General features: G+C 41.4%; 1 long non-coding RNA gene across 1 annotated transcript; it reads left to right on the top strand.

Annotated features, from left to right (window-relative positions):
- The first annotated feature begins 3104 nt into the window (after positions 1–3104).
- Positions 3105–13777, top strand: LOC109144476. The gene is made up of 2 exons (XR_002045276.1): positions 3105–3188; positions 12723–13777. It is a non-coding gene; the product is annotated as an uncharacterized LOC109144476 (long non-coding RNA).
- The last annotated feature ends 437 nt before the right edge of the window (positions 13778–14214 follow it).

Below are 14214 nucleotides of genomic sequence, written 5' to 3'. Positions count from 1 at the left end.
CACCAGGGACCTGGGGTTCCTGTCCCCACCACCTCTCCACTAAGGATTTTTGCAGCCCTGCTAAAGAGAGCTGCATCCACAGGGTTCATGGCACAGGAGTACTGCAGGAGGGTGTGCACCACCACACTGCATCGCTGCCAGCCCCAGTCTGGTAAGGGTAGGAGGAAAAACATCCAGAAACATGTCCAGATGGATGGGGCTTCAGGCAGCAATGTGCAGGGCTTCAGGCAGCAGTGTGTGGAAGGCTGTCCTTCCTCTCACAAGTGCAAGCAATAGCATCAGTTTCACTTCTCATTAGGCAGAAATTGCAAAGAGGGAAGGGGAGGAGAGGGGACACAAACCATTCGGGTTAATACTAGTGCTAACTGCAGTTACGGCTGAACTCCTGGCAGCCCTCAGGAATGGGGTTCTTGGATGACATGGTAGGTTTCAGAGGCTATGCAATATTTTCTAAATCAGATATAATATTCTCAGCTTTTTTTTTCTTGTGTCAGAAAAGAGATTTGAAAGAGCAGACCTACCTGCTAACTTCTTCAGGCTGTGTGGAAATAAAACTTTGCTTGGGAAGAGAATGCAAAAATTTGAAGGAACGGGCTGGGCTGGACAAGGAAATTGAGTTACTCTGATCAAAAGAGAAGTGAAACTCCTGGTGTGATCACCCAGAAAACTTACTGCTGGCAACTGTGAAATTGGTGCTATATCAATAGACATCAGAGACACAAATACACGGTTTTAAAAGGAGTTACTATTTTAAGTACCAGAAAGTCTTGGGGAAAAAAAAAAAAAGGTGCAGGTTTTAGTCACATATCTTCAAAGCTGTAAATCATCATTGTTTACATGTGTTAAAAAAATAGTTCTCAGAATTATGATCTTATGAAATGACAGAAATGTTTGGTATTAATTACCTCATGAAGGAGATGTAATTTATGCTAATGAAATCTACCATGTATGCATGCATTTGTTACAGGCTGTCACCCACTAATACGGATGAACAAGAAGTGGAAGAGAAAAATCACCTGAATTACTGCCACTTAATAGGTACAAGAATTCCATGCAGGCCAATGGTTTTTAAGTCTCACATGGAATTCATATGACTGATGAAACTGATGTATGGGAAGAAGACAGTTCCTTCTTGACTAGAAAAGTGTGTGAGGACACACTGCCTCTGAGGATTATGAGACAGAAAAACAGAGCAGGAGTTAACTGTAAGAGCTGGAAGGGAGTCATGCAAAATAGCAACTTTCAGGTGGCAGATGCTTCCCTCTCCCAGTCAGAAAACACAGTGTTGAGGGATGTGCTTGTATCAGACATGGAACTAAAATTGTAGCATCCCCAGGGCGTCAGGCAGCTGCACAAACCCAGCTCCTTCATTTGTGCCCTTGCTCCTGCTGTATGTACCTCAGAGCCTCAGCAATGCGTTTGCAGTGTGCGCCTGGCTTGCAAGACCACATCATCCACTACATTTTACCTGTCAAATAGGGCGTGTTGCTTCTCTTCCCATGACATTTTAGCTCTTCTGGAAAGGGCAGAGTGGTGGCAAGAACTTGGCTCTTCACCTTTACAAGCTGGTGTGCGCACATAATCACTTGACTCAAGGAGCTGAGACTTTGGGAAAAGCACCAAATGTTTATGTGCCCTGAGATAAAACTGTGAGATTCAGCAATGCTGTTTGGAGTGCCAGGAGCTGGTGGGTTGGGCACAACTAGGTTTCTATTGACGTAGATTAGTGTAATTAAGATGACAAGTCTGATACAGCCCCAAATTTAAGCTTCTAACCCAGAACACCCTCAAACCCCTTGTGACATTATGCTGAGGAAAGGGGAGTATGGAGCCGCTGGGCCGGCTCCAAGAGGAGTTCTCCTGGGAGCCAGATTTGTGGCAGAGCCAATGTACACAGAGCAACGTACAGGAGTGAAATCAGCCTCATGGTTTTGCTTGGATATCCTCCTGACAGGATGAAAGCGCATTGCTTTTCAGACACCAATGGCTTTTGGTGCTCCAGTTAAAAATTTTCGTATGAAAACAGCAGATGGAAATGAATGATTGTCATCAAATGGCACAGTCATAGGTGGGAATTAGTCACAGGCCTTCAGAGTGGCTTTGGGAAGTGCCTCTGATCAGGACAAGGCTCTCTGCTGCAGGTCCTGTCCAGGGGGCTCAGGAACAGTTTAGCATCAAAGAGCTCTGCTTGGAGTAGAGCTGTATAGCTCTTGAATTATAAATGCATTAAAAATACCAAGCATTTTTCAGAGTCATATTTCAAAATTTTTCAATCTATCAGCAGAGTAGAAGAGGTGAAGAAAGATTTTGCAAGTTGTAGGGTAAAACAGAGCAGAGAGTAATAAAATACTACTTGTAAACGAGCCCAGTTGGAAAGAGAGGCTCTTTATGACAGTTTGCTGAGGCTGTAGTGTTTTGCAAAACTGTGTGATAAACTCCAAATAGCTTCTCCGCAAATCTCTGGAGGCAGAACTGAGCTAAGGCTGGCTGCTGTTGCTGCCACAGCTTTCAATGAATGAGCTCAAAATGGACCCTCTAGTGATAGCTCTGTCAAAGAATAACAATCAGATGCTCTCAACAACAACAGCTTCAACATATATATTTTTGTAAGTATAAATGAACCTTAATGTGCTGGCTTCAAACAAAATGAAATGCTCAAAGTTTTTAAGATGTGTGGTTGGACTGTGAACAAAATAAAAACGTGCTGCATTTCCCCCTATGTTTAGACTGCAAAGCACGATTCTCACTAGAATTGTGATGAGAACAGAATACAAAAATAGTTGGTGTTGGTGGGGAAAAGACTAGAAAGGTAGCTCTGCCATCACCTTCAGAAGGAAAATGTCAGGGGACTCACCATCACCCAACAGTTCAGGTGCACTGACTCAGAAAGGGAGGGCCTGAATGATTTTGCAAGCTCATAGCTTTGGGAAGCAGAACAAAAATCATGTTATGGGGGACACCCTTTGGACTTCAGAAATTATTAGTCTAGAAATGGGTTTAATCTGAGTCAAATTAAGTCAAATTATTACCTCATTATATTATCAATGTCTCTACAAATACCTGATTTCATAGCACCACTAAAATCTGCATTTGGAGATTGCACTGTGTCTTCTTTCCCAGCAGAATAAACCGGGAACATCTGCCTCTGCAAAGCACGAGGAGCTTTTCAACAATGGCATGTGGTGCAGGTAAGGGGAATCTTCACACCGAGTTATGTTGAGTAAAATAAGGGTTGTACTGCGAGTGACAGTCAGTTTTGCCTGTGTGACTGTCCAGAGGACTGCCCTGCCACCAAAGCACTGGGAGCGCTCTCACAGCCACTATGCAAGAGTTAACATTTCTGTGGTGGAGGCAAGGTGTCCTTTTTGGATTCTGCTCAGGTGTAGCTGCTTGTGCTGTCTCAAGGAGCTACTGCTATTGCCAAAGGAAAATTAAAACAAATCTGGCTTGGCTAATAAAAGGCTATGAGTATTAATGGCTTTTCCTCAAATTGCCAGGAAGTTTCAATCTCTGATGTGATAAAGATAGATTATGTACAGACTGGTCTTATCATGCTATTTTTAAATTTTGATATGCTAGAAATTGCAGTCATTTGCCCCAGTCTTTTGGCAGGGGGTGTAAGAGTCACAGTAAGAACGTGAAGAGAGGAAAGAACAATTCTTCGGCATTAAGGCTATTAGTTTGGACAGTAATAAAAACAACACCACTTTACAGACCCAGGTCTCAGAAGTGCTCAACATTCACGGATCAGTAAAATCAATAGCCTCTACTCAGGATTACTTAAATCTAGAGCTTACCAATATCCAGTGCAATTTAATACCGGTTACCTATCAGCTTTTAATGATTGTATGTATTTTGACAAAACTGCTAAGATATGTTGTTACAAATAAGAAATTCCTAACTGTGCTACACAGTGAAAAATAATCCACCCATACAAGGAAAATTATATTAACAAATGCTGCTAAGAGCAAACATATTTACAAACCAAAGCTGAGCAACAAATACATATACCAGATGTTACTGAGATATAGATAGTCTGAATTGCTCAGCTAAAGGAGCTGAAATTCTGCAGAGGACTTTTTTTAGAGCATGTATTTCATGATGGATATCCTAGTTCTTGAGCAAGTTGTCATGGAAGTCGGAACACAGCAGTTTTGAAGTTGTCTGTAAGATTCAGTGGTAAATAAAACTTCAACAACTCCAGATAAATTTTCTCCTTCTTCTTCCACATTTGTAGGTAAGAAAGACTCTTCAGCCATACAGATAATAAAATGGAAATGTTGGAAGGCACTTCCACCGTCAAATAACCACTTTCATCAAGAGGCAGGATTTTCTGTGAAGTGACAGAGGAAGGCCCTTCTTCCCCATTTTTCAGTCCAAGACTAACTGGCTGTTTCCCTTACCCCCTTATCTTTTCTACAGATCCCATGTTTCACAGCAGTTGAGGTAGCTGGAAGGTGCAACCCACACAGTCATTTACATTTATTGTTGCTGCACTTTCACTCCCTGACATTCCCTGCTTACCTACAGTTGTCAGCAATTTTGTCTCATCCTCTGCCTCCAGCTTGGAGGAAGCATCCTGGTTTCCTGGCAGGAAAATCCAATCACCAAAGCAAGCCCAAGCTTTGCCCTCACAGTCCATCCAGTTCCACCAAGCTCAAGGCATTTGGCTCTGGAGGCTCAGCTCTGAAGTGGCACAATCATTTGCAGGGGTATTTTGTTGCCTGTATCAGGCAACTTCTATAAATCCTCCTTGGTCAGCTTTCCTTCTCATGGGCTGTTTCTGAGACTATCTCAATACTTCTTGTTGATGTTTCTTTCAATTCTTCGATAACCAAAATGAAAAATACCGCTTTTTATTAGAAACAGTCAAATCGGAGAAAGTGAGTCCCCAGACAATTCCTGCAGCATGGAAGGTGTTTTTTCTGAGACAGGAAGTGTTACTTCAGACCAGCATAAATGCTTTGCATGTGCTCAGCAGCTGGGAGCCTGCTGATCTGTCCCTCGACATTGTACATTTCAGTGAACATGCACAACTCTTCCAGGCTTTTCACTTAACCAGAAAACAACTAAAATTGTAAATTTTTATAATGGTGTTCCACATGAGCTGGCAATGAGTCAGCATCAGTTTGTCTAGATCAGCAATACATCCAGACCCCTTGTTTTTTTGTCCTCTGATAGATTTTACCTTGCATCAAATGTTGTCTTGTTATATTTAAAAGTCCTATCAAAGCAAGTAGTGATATTTCTCACAGAAAAGACCTGGTTTTTACTTATGAGGGGAAGGTCTGTTAATAGGATAAGTTCACAACTATTTCTACTGTTCTCCTTTGGCAAATCAATGAAATTCAGTATATTTGCAGAATGCTCCTGGCATGAATCAAGCACCACTCCAGCAAGACAGGCATTCCTGGGGATGTCCCTTCCCTGCTCAGCAGAGATTGGCCGCAAAAAGTCACTGCCCCCTGATCACTGGGAGGCAGAGCATGGAGATAGGGAAGGTGGAAAGTGCAGCAGGTGCTGTGGAGCTGATACAAGTTAACCAGTGGAGTTATAACAACCCTTGAGAGTGGCTATGAAAAGCTGGATTGAAAAGAGGATCACTTGTAAAAACTGGGACAAGGCTGATATTGGCAGACACAGGAACGTGTTATTTAAGAACAGAGCTGTCAAGGAAGTCAGTTGGCAGCTTTCTTCTCTGACCCTCCTGCACAAATACAGAGGTGGTTTTGGATGACTTGCCAGCTAGGTAATAAAAGCTGTCACTATTAAAAATACACTAATATTCCTGCTGTATCTTATCATAAGATGTTTCTTCAAGGATTCAGCAGATTCTGCCAGAACAGAAATACACCAAAAGAGCAGAGGATCTCAGTGTTGGTAATTTGATACCCTTGAGCTGCAGAGGTGTGAGGGTGGAGAAGTGAGGTTGTACTGACATCATAACCAAATTCTGAAGGAGTTGGGTTGTTTCTTACCCAGCTCTCACCACTACTGACTGCCAGCCTTAGTGGGGAGAGCAGCTCAGCAGGGAGTGACTCAGCCATGCTGCTTGGAGCAGCGAGCACAGGGGCTCAAGTTCACTGTGCCAATTGGCTTCATACAGTTGTGTCCACACTGCAGTGCCTTTGGGCTCAGCTTTCTTCAGGCCCACATCAAGTGTGCCGCTTCCCATGCCCCTTTGCACTACCACAAAGGTATTTGAGGTCATTTGTCTCCTGATTTATCTGCACCATACACTTCTAGTCAGCCTTCAGTATGCTCAAGTGAGTTCTCTGCATTGCATTCACTCTGCAAACACGTTGCATGTTACCGGTTGCCACTGCTGCTGACACGACATGTGATACTACGCCAGGACTCAGGATAGTTTTCTCTCTGCCTGACACTTCCACCAGCAGCTGTTAGAGTCCTGCAAGGAAAGGGGAGACTGTGGTGTGGAGTATGTCTCCATAGGTCAATGTTAGAGGGTACTTCATGCATACATTGTAGTCTCTACATTCTCAAGCATTGCTTTTTTCCAGATACCTCAACCATCTCTTGCCCCACCTGCTCCTAATTTCTCTTTCAGAGTCAACCATTCCCCTGAGACTGTATCACATGAAGTCTGCCTTCTTAAGCAGCTGTCCCACCTTCCATGCTCCCTTGCCCAGTATAATATATACTGGGCTTTACAGTCCTCCATATGTCCTGTCCTAAACCTTAAAAAAACATTTCCATGTCATGGAGAGCTACTGCAGTCTGGCAGTTTCCTTCTCCCTGTGCCCTACAGCTGGACAGGCTTTTCTTTCCACTCTGAGGTACCCCTGTAATGTAAGTGCAAGCTCCCAGGCGTGGACCCTGCATGTAGTCATCAGAAATCCAATAAAAGCAGATTGCACGACACCCCAGCTGGTGGCTGGGATAAATTGTAAGAAAACCTTTAAGAATCCAGATAGCATTCAGCTTCAACAGGCTGAATATATTTATTCCTTTAGGACCATTATAAAATATGGCTAGTCTTGGCTTCCAGTAAGAACACAAGTAATTAGGAAATCTAGTGCCCGTAGGTACATTACATGCCAGCAGAGAAAGCGGCAGCAGCAGCAAGATGTAACCAGTGGAGGCTAACTAGGCTCTCTCAGCAGTCCAGAGAATATAATGAATCACTGTGTGTTTGGAGCCAATATAGATCAGCCCCTGGAACTGATATAGATCAGCCCTTTCCACCCAGGCGTCCAGGAAACACATTTAATTTTTTGGCCAAATTTAGCACAAAATACATTCTGGTTTATAGCAGAACAACTTGATTAATAGAATGTAAGGAAGTGCTCTTCCTCCTCCTCCCCAACACACCCATGCAGACAGCACTCCAAAATACATTCCTTGAGGTTTCTTATCTTCAAGTAGATGTCATTCTGAAGTGAACATGTCAGGCATTCTCATCCTCCTGAGCAAAGCAAGAGATGGCTGGCTGTCACATTTATATCTCCAGGAGTTCAGTTTACAATTCAAACACTCAAACAAACAGCCTCACTACATTACAGCAATGTTGTTAGTAAGACTGGGAGGACCTATAGCCCTGTCAAGCTGTACCTACCCTGGAATTGCTTCCCATATTTCCATGTGTGCTCTTCCATGCACTGCCTGCCTGAAGAAAAGCTGGGCAAAGGCAGATGGGGGGATGATTTTGTGTCTTTGCACTTGCTGCTTTTACTCCTTAGGGAGGTAGCTGAGGCAGGAGAGCATCCAGCAGGTAAGTGCAGGAGACAGACAGGGGAATACAGTTGTCAGACTGTGGCTACGGGTGCTCCTGGGAGGCTTCTCTCCCAAATGCTAATCTGCCATCTCCATTCCCTGAGGTCTGATGAGCTCAAAACTCACAGCTGTATTCTCATTGCTGTTTTGTGCCTCAGGAAAGCAAGTTGTAATTCTCTGGAAGTATCAGTGGTAAATCTGCCCCATTACTTCCATTTACTCTGGTCTTCCTGATGCTTCTCAGCTGGTACAGCTCAGAAATGCCATCTCATCAGAGCTCTGCCAGCAGAAGCGGGGAGAGGGACTGTGAGCACAAGCACCGAGCCTGGCAAAGAGCACACTCTGTAACAGATGACTATGGGTTCTTTTACTTTGATGATCATCATAATACATTTTATTTATATGGCACCTATTTGCATGGCAATAGGAGCAATATGTGTGTTTCAGTGAAATGAGACATGACAGCAAACAGATTAAAAACTACGATTCATCTTGAAATGAGGGAAAACAATCAAATGAATCACAGAGCCCAGCAATGGCAAATCATTCTTAAAAGAGCGTAATAGCAAAACAAATGAAAAAGACAGTGTACAGCGCTTTTTTCCTTGTCTGATGGCAAATACTGAGTGACATTGCCAAGCCTATTCAGAAACAGAGCCCAGTTTACCATTAAATTTCATGGAAACCCCTAAAGAGGGAATTATGTAAGTAGAACTTCAGTTGTGCATTAGCTATGTGCTAACCCCAGTATACACATGGGTTTGGACCCTTGCAAAAACTATTACCTTCTAATCCTTGCATTGTTCATCACGTCGCAAGAATAAGGAAATGTGTTTTCCCAAACTTTAAGCCCCTTCAAATTGAATGGATTTAAAATTGAAAAATAATAGAACAGACCCTATTAATATTCAAACTCCATTTTCTCATATGGAATTCTTCAGCTTCCTCAGCCCTAATTAGTTTTTCTGAGGCTGTCAGTTGTAGGCAATATCAACTCTCTAGTCATCTCTTCTGCCTTCTCCTCCCATGTCCTCACCCATATTCATTATTCCTATTCTCCTCATGCCAGAGCATCAAGCCTTCTCCATGTGCATTTCTCCTAATGACTTATCTTCCTGTAAGGCACCAAAAAATGATACAGCAGTCTATGTACAAATGAAAGAATCTTAATACAGGACATGGAAGAATCTGATTTTTTTTCCAGTGGGAGGGTCATGCATCTAATGCCCCATAAGATGCTGGCTGGGTTGCAGAACCAGAGCAAGAGAAACTCTTCATTCATTCATTCAAATTTCTAACAATTTGACTTCAGCTGCTCTGTGCTGATCACTTCAGAAGAAAACTAGGCTTTTCCCTAGAATCTGGATTTTAGACTTGTATGTTCCTACTTATTATGTTTGTCTACTGAGAAAGCTCTTCCCTACTTATTATGATACATAAATATTTCAATAAGCAGTGGAGTATAGGACTAGATGTCCTCCTGGCAAGTGACTGGATCTGCCACACAGAAAAGAGCAGCAGATAGAGAAACATTTCTGTCAATTTAGAAAAGACATTTTACAACTCAAATTAGCAAGGCTGCCCTTTCCTGGGCTTGTAAATGTACACATCTGGATGTCATGAAAATGTATTAACACATGGCCAGCTTTTTACCCTGTTAGCAGCTGTCCAGCTATGGTTTAATCATGCTGCATTAAGCTGATGGAAAAACTCTCCTGACTTTGTGTGTCAAAATGTTTAGTTCTGATTTTAGTGTATATTCTCCAATTCCTTAGAGAGAAGAGAAAATATCAGCATGATTCAGGATATTTTAGGAAAACAATGCAAGTGCCTTAAGCCCCTGGGTACCCTCTGTTCCTTCTCACTCCACTACTGTTAAATTAGGTTCTGACATAACAATCAATGGAAAGATGTGGGAGCCAATAAATAATGTGTGTAATTAAGCTGAGGCATTGAAATGTCTGTCTCTCCTGAACTTGGCCCAGAGAGTGGGAGGCTGTGCTCTGTGATAAGCACTGTGCTCTGTGATAAACACCTGAGCTCCTAAAGTCAGTGTGGGGGCAGAGATGGCTTGCTAGGAAAGGATTAGCAGCAGTAAACAGAGAGCAGGAAGGCACCTGATGGGAAATGCTCTGGCCACGCACAAGTCTTTCTCACCACGTACATGCATCCCTTGCCCAGATGTCTCTGGCTGTTTTATGGTGACATGAGCAGCACTTGGTATCTTCCCTTAAAGCAAGAGAGAGGCACCAGGAGGAAAACAATTTGTGGAGAGGAAAGTCTCAGTTGAAAGAACCCAGCTAAAGAAGCTCACTGGAAACTGTTGTTGATGGAAGTTCTCAGGATGTAGGAATGGTCACTTTCAGCAAAACTGAATCAAAGCCCTGAGCTCAGGGGTGCAGTCATAGAGCTGTCAGCTGGTACCTACTCCCTCAGGGGCACAGAATGATGTATTGTTGTCTGCAGATGTTTGTAAGGACCAGGGACCTGCAAAATGTCAAATGCAAATAGATGTTTGCAGTGCTCCTGCACAAACATGACTGCAGTGCTTCTCCCTCTCCAGCCCTACGAGCACAGTGCTGCTGCCATCTTATCTGGGAAGAATACTCTGGTGCAATCACCTTTGTTCCAGCATTTTGCAAACCCAGTAGACCCATTTCCTGACAATGTTCAGCAGACCCCCAGTTTGGAAAATATTGTTGAAGAATCCTGTAAGAAATATGGTGTGACTAAGGTGGAATCTTAGTTTAAGCATTCTGTTTTGTGACTTTTTTCAAGCATTTTCCAGCATAAAAGCTCTCACCATCTGCCTGTAAGCTCCTGCTGAGCCTCAAAGGGCTGTGCTTTGAGGTGTCTTTCAGTAAGGAGCTGCCGGGTTAAAGCAAGGGTTAACTGTTTAAAAGATCAACTTAAGCAAGACACAATTCAAGCTAACCTAATGATCATGCCTGGGTCAACACCATCATATGTAGTAGGGCTGAAGAAGCAAAAGGAAGAGCATAGTGTATGGAGATATTTATAACTCTTCTTTTTGACTGACATTAATTAACTTGCCAACTGGACTAGCTCACAATGAATCAACATCCTGCAGAATTGCAATGTTCCACCCAAAGTGGGAATATACTTTGCTACTGAGCTGTCAAACACATATTTATAAAACACCATGATGCTGGAAAGTGGTTCTGCAGTGTGAAGCAGTGCAGATATGAGCTATACATCTCAGCTGCAGTATCCTTTTTTTTTTTAAGTAACTTGGTTATGTTTACATTGACCACTTTTTACCTTTGTATTTGTCCTTCAAAAAGTAGTAAGACACAAAAAAGCCCACATATTAGAAAAAAATGTGAGGGTCATCTCGGTGCATGTGTTTGTCACAGTAATGCTATTTGGTGCTACTGAAATGTATAGAGGATAAGTAATGTTACTACACAAATTTACATACTAGGGAATTAAAAGATAATGTTTTGACCACAAGAAGCATTCTATATTTTCCTATTAAAACAACAGAAACCTTTTGAAAAACTTTAACACGTAATTTGAAAATAAAATATAGGCATTGTCCATTCTGTACTTTGCCCATCTTCTATTACCTGCCAGAATCTACACACATACTTGTTTTATTGGAATGTCTGTCTTAATCATCAGTATTTTGATTCCTGAAAGAGAGCAGCCAATTGTATGTTATTAAGATTCAGATTATTTTGGAATGAGCAAGATAATTACAGGCCAATCCTGCCTTCAGTTTCCTATCATAATTAAAAAGTGCTAATTCTGATTTCCATCAATGCAAAGCAGTTTAAAAAATTCTGGAGTAAAGTACTTCTTAAATAGGAAAGATTTTTTCAGAGACGATATATTTTACATATAATATTTCTGGTAGAAATTAATTTCCTGATCCTGAAAAATGGATGGAGTTTGAATCTCCTACCGAATTTAATGAAAGGTGATGGAAATTTTGTGACTGTGATTCTGTGAGTCTGTGGGTTAGGCCACTAGCAGAATTAGAAGGGGGACACAGGCTGTAGAAGCTTTTGGATGCTGTTCATTTCATCATCTACCTTGAATATTGCCAGTTTCCAAGACTTCATAACAGTTGTTGTAAAATCAGACGGATCAGAACCATGTTTTGGCTGCCAAAGTTATTGGTGAAATTTGATAAAAAAAATTTGAAACACAGTAAAAACTATTGCATATTATTAACAAAAAAAGGCAAGAAACAGATAATGTCCATGCGCCATGTTCTTCATGTCTCTAAAGCTGCTAAGTACTCTTCTCTCCCTCTTAGGGTAGCTTTAGCTCTCTAGAGTATAAATGAAGCATCCTCTTGCTGAGAACAGTGTACTATTTTGTCAGTTAATAACATCTGTAAACACCCACATTTAATGACAACTGCAATTCATTTTCAGCTTCAAAACAGAATTTGTGATTTTCACTGTGAGAACAATGACAAGAATGTGAAGACGATGAAAAATGCAATCTATTTTGCCCATACATTTTTAATAAATGAAGCACATATTACAGTGAGCTATTTTTAAAGCTTTTTTGTCTGTGATGTTAAAGTGTGTAGGTACAAAATCCATCAAGATAATACATTAATGTTTAACAGTTAGCACATCAAACTCTGTTCTGAATAAACAGAGATGCTCTTTTACTAACTAGATTCTATTCTTTCCAACATTTCTTTAGACTGTCAGAGCTTATTTACTTCACTCTATTTTTGAAGCACTAATGTAATCTTTTTTTAATGCACTAGAAAACTCAAAAGCCTTGCCATACTTTTAAGTTATCACAGCATACAAGTTTGGGATAATTTATTGTTATATGCTCATTAAGATCTGATAAAGTACTAGACACAAATATAAACATGTAAAAGTTTATACACTAAACCAAAAAAATATGTGTTGAGACCAATAGAGTAATGGGCACATTTAGAACATTTCTAAATTAATCTGTTCTGGCTTAATAACTAGTTTTTCCCTTCTTTCCAGTGTCTGCAGCACTTAATTCTGAGCAGCGTAATTCTGATCTCTGGTAAGACTGACGGAATCATGACTGGATGAGGAAACCTCAACGTTTGGGTTGAAACTGCTGCCATTGTTAGATATCCACAGAGAGGACACTTGAGATACTTGACAAACTTTGTGAGGTGTTAATTGGCAATTGTCCTTAGTTCAGCCCCTTCTGAAGAAGAGCCAAAGAGCTCAGGGAGAAGGCCTTGCAGGAATTAGTCTTTGAAGCAGCAGAAGCTCTTGGTGAGAAGTGCATCAGCTGGCTCAGCTGACTCAACTGCACCGAGAGCAACTCTGTTACTTATTTCCTACCATCTTGGAAGAACGAGAATACCTCAATGGCAAAGCTCCATGGAAAGTCTGGAGACAGCTTACCCATCCACCTGTCTATCCAAATGCCTCTCTATCCCTAGCTAATGGCTGAAGTATTTATGTGCTAGTCTAGCTGGTTTATTATGGGAGGCAGAGGTTGCAATGATAGTTGTTCAGATGCCAACAAGTAGGCATATGAAGTCCATCAGATGATATAAAGTATGTAAGACATCTGTGTAGAAATGACAGTGAAGATGAAGGAAGATCTAGAAGAGTCTGGCACCTTCTGGAGAGACAGCTGGACACCACGCAGGCTGCCTGCAGTCAAAAATGTCTTTTAGGCAACAGATTCCTACCTCGCATGACTCACAACTTTCCATGAAGCTCTGTGTCATCAGGGACAAATGCCACAATTTGCCGGTTCTCCCGACATGTATGGAACACAGCGCTCTCATCCACTTTTTAGGTCAAAAGCAGTCGATATGTTCTCAGTGAAATGCAGCTTGTTTCACTCCGTAATATACTGCAGAAAGACACAAGATGCCATGTTTTAATGACCTATTAAAATGCACCTACTGTGCTTTAAAAAGCTTCAGTTTGGGAAACTTTAGCTACCCAAAACTGTACTAATAGTCAAGTAATACATGCTTTACTGTGTGCTGTTCCTATAGTAATTTGGTTCTGTAATATTTATCAGTAAACATCCATTTTAATGAAATCTATTTCAATGAGTTCATACCCCTATTTATGGAAAAAATAGATTGCTATAGAAGGAGAGGGCTTCTAGTGCACTCTATAAAGATATTTTAAAGCTGTTATTTTAATATAGTACCCTGGAAATGTAAGTGATAATCACAAATCCTATTTGCTGGGCTAAGATTTCTGTTAAATAGAAATCAAACTCAAGTATTTAGTTTAGTTGATTGCAAATTTGCACTCGGTGATTAATACAGCACTAAAAAGGTAGGATTTTCTCAACATTCCTTTTCCCTTATAAAGAGGCAAAAAGGTCATGCCACAGAAGATAAATGTATAAAACCATATGCTCCCTTCTGCTTTTCTGAGTGGAAGAGAGCAGACAGCTGCATACTGTGGCAAGAGGATGGATCCCCAGTAGGGACTGACAGCTCTGTGTTGGCTTTTGGTTCAACACAGAAAC

This window comes from Corvus cornix, chromosome 2 (assembly GCF_000738735.6).
Source record: "Corvus cornix cornix isolate S_Up_H32 chromosome 2, ASM73873v5, whole genome shotgun sequence".
Taxonomy (NCBI): Eukaryota; Metazoa; Chordata; class Aves; order Passeriformes; family Corvidae; genus Corvus; species Corvus cornix.
This window is presented reverse-complemented; position numbering and strand designations above follow the sequence as displayed.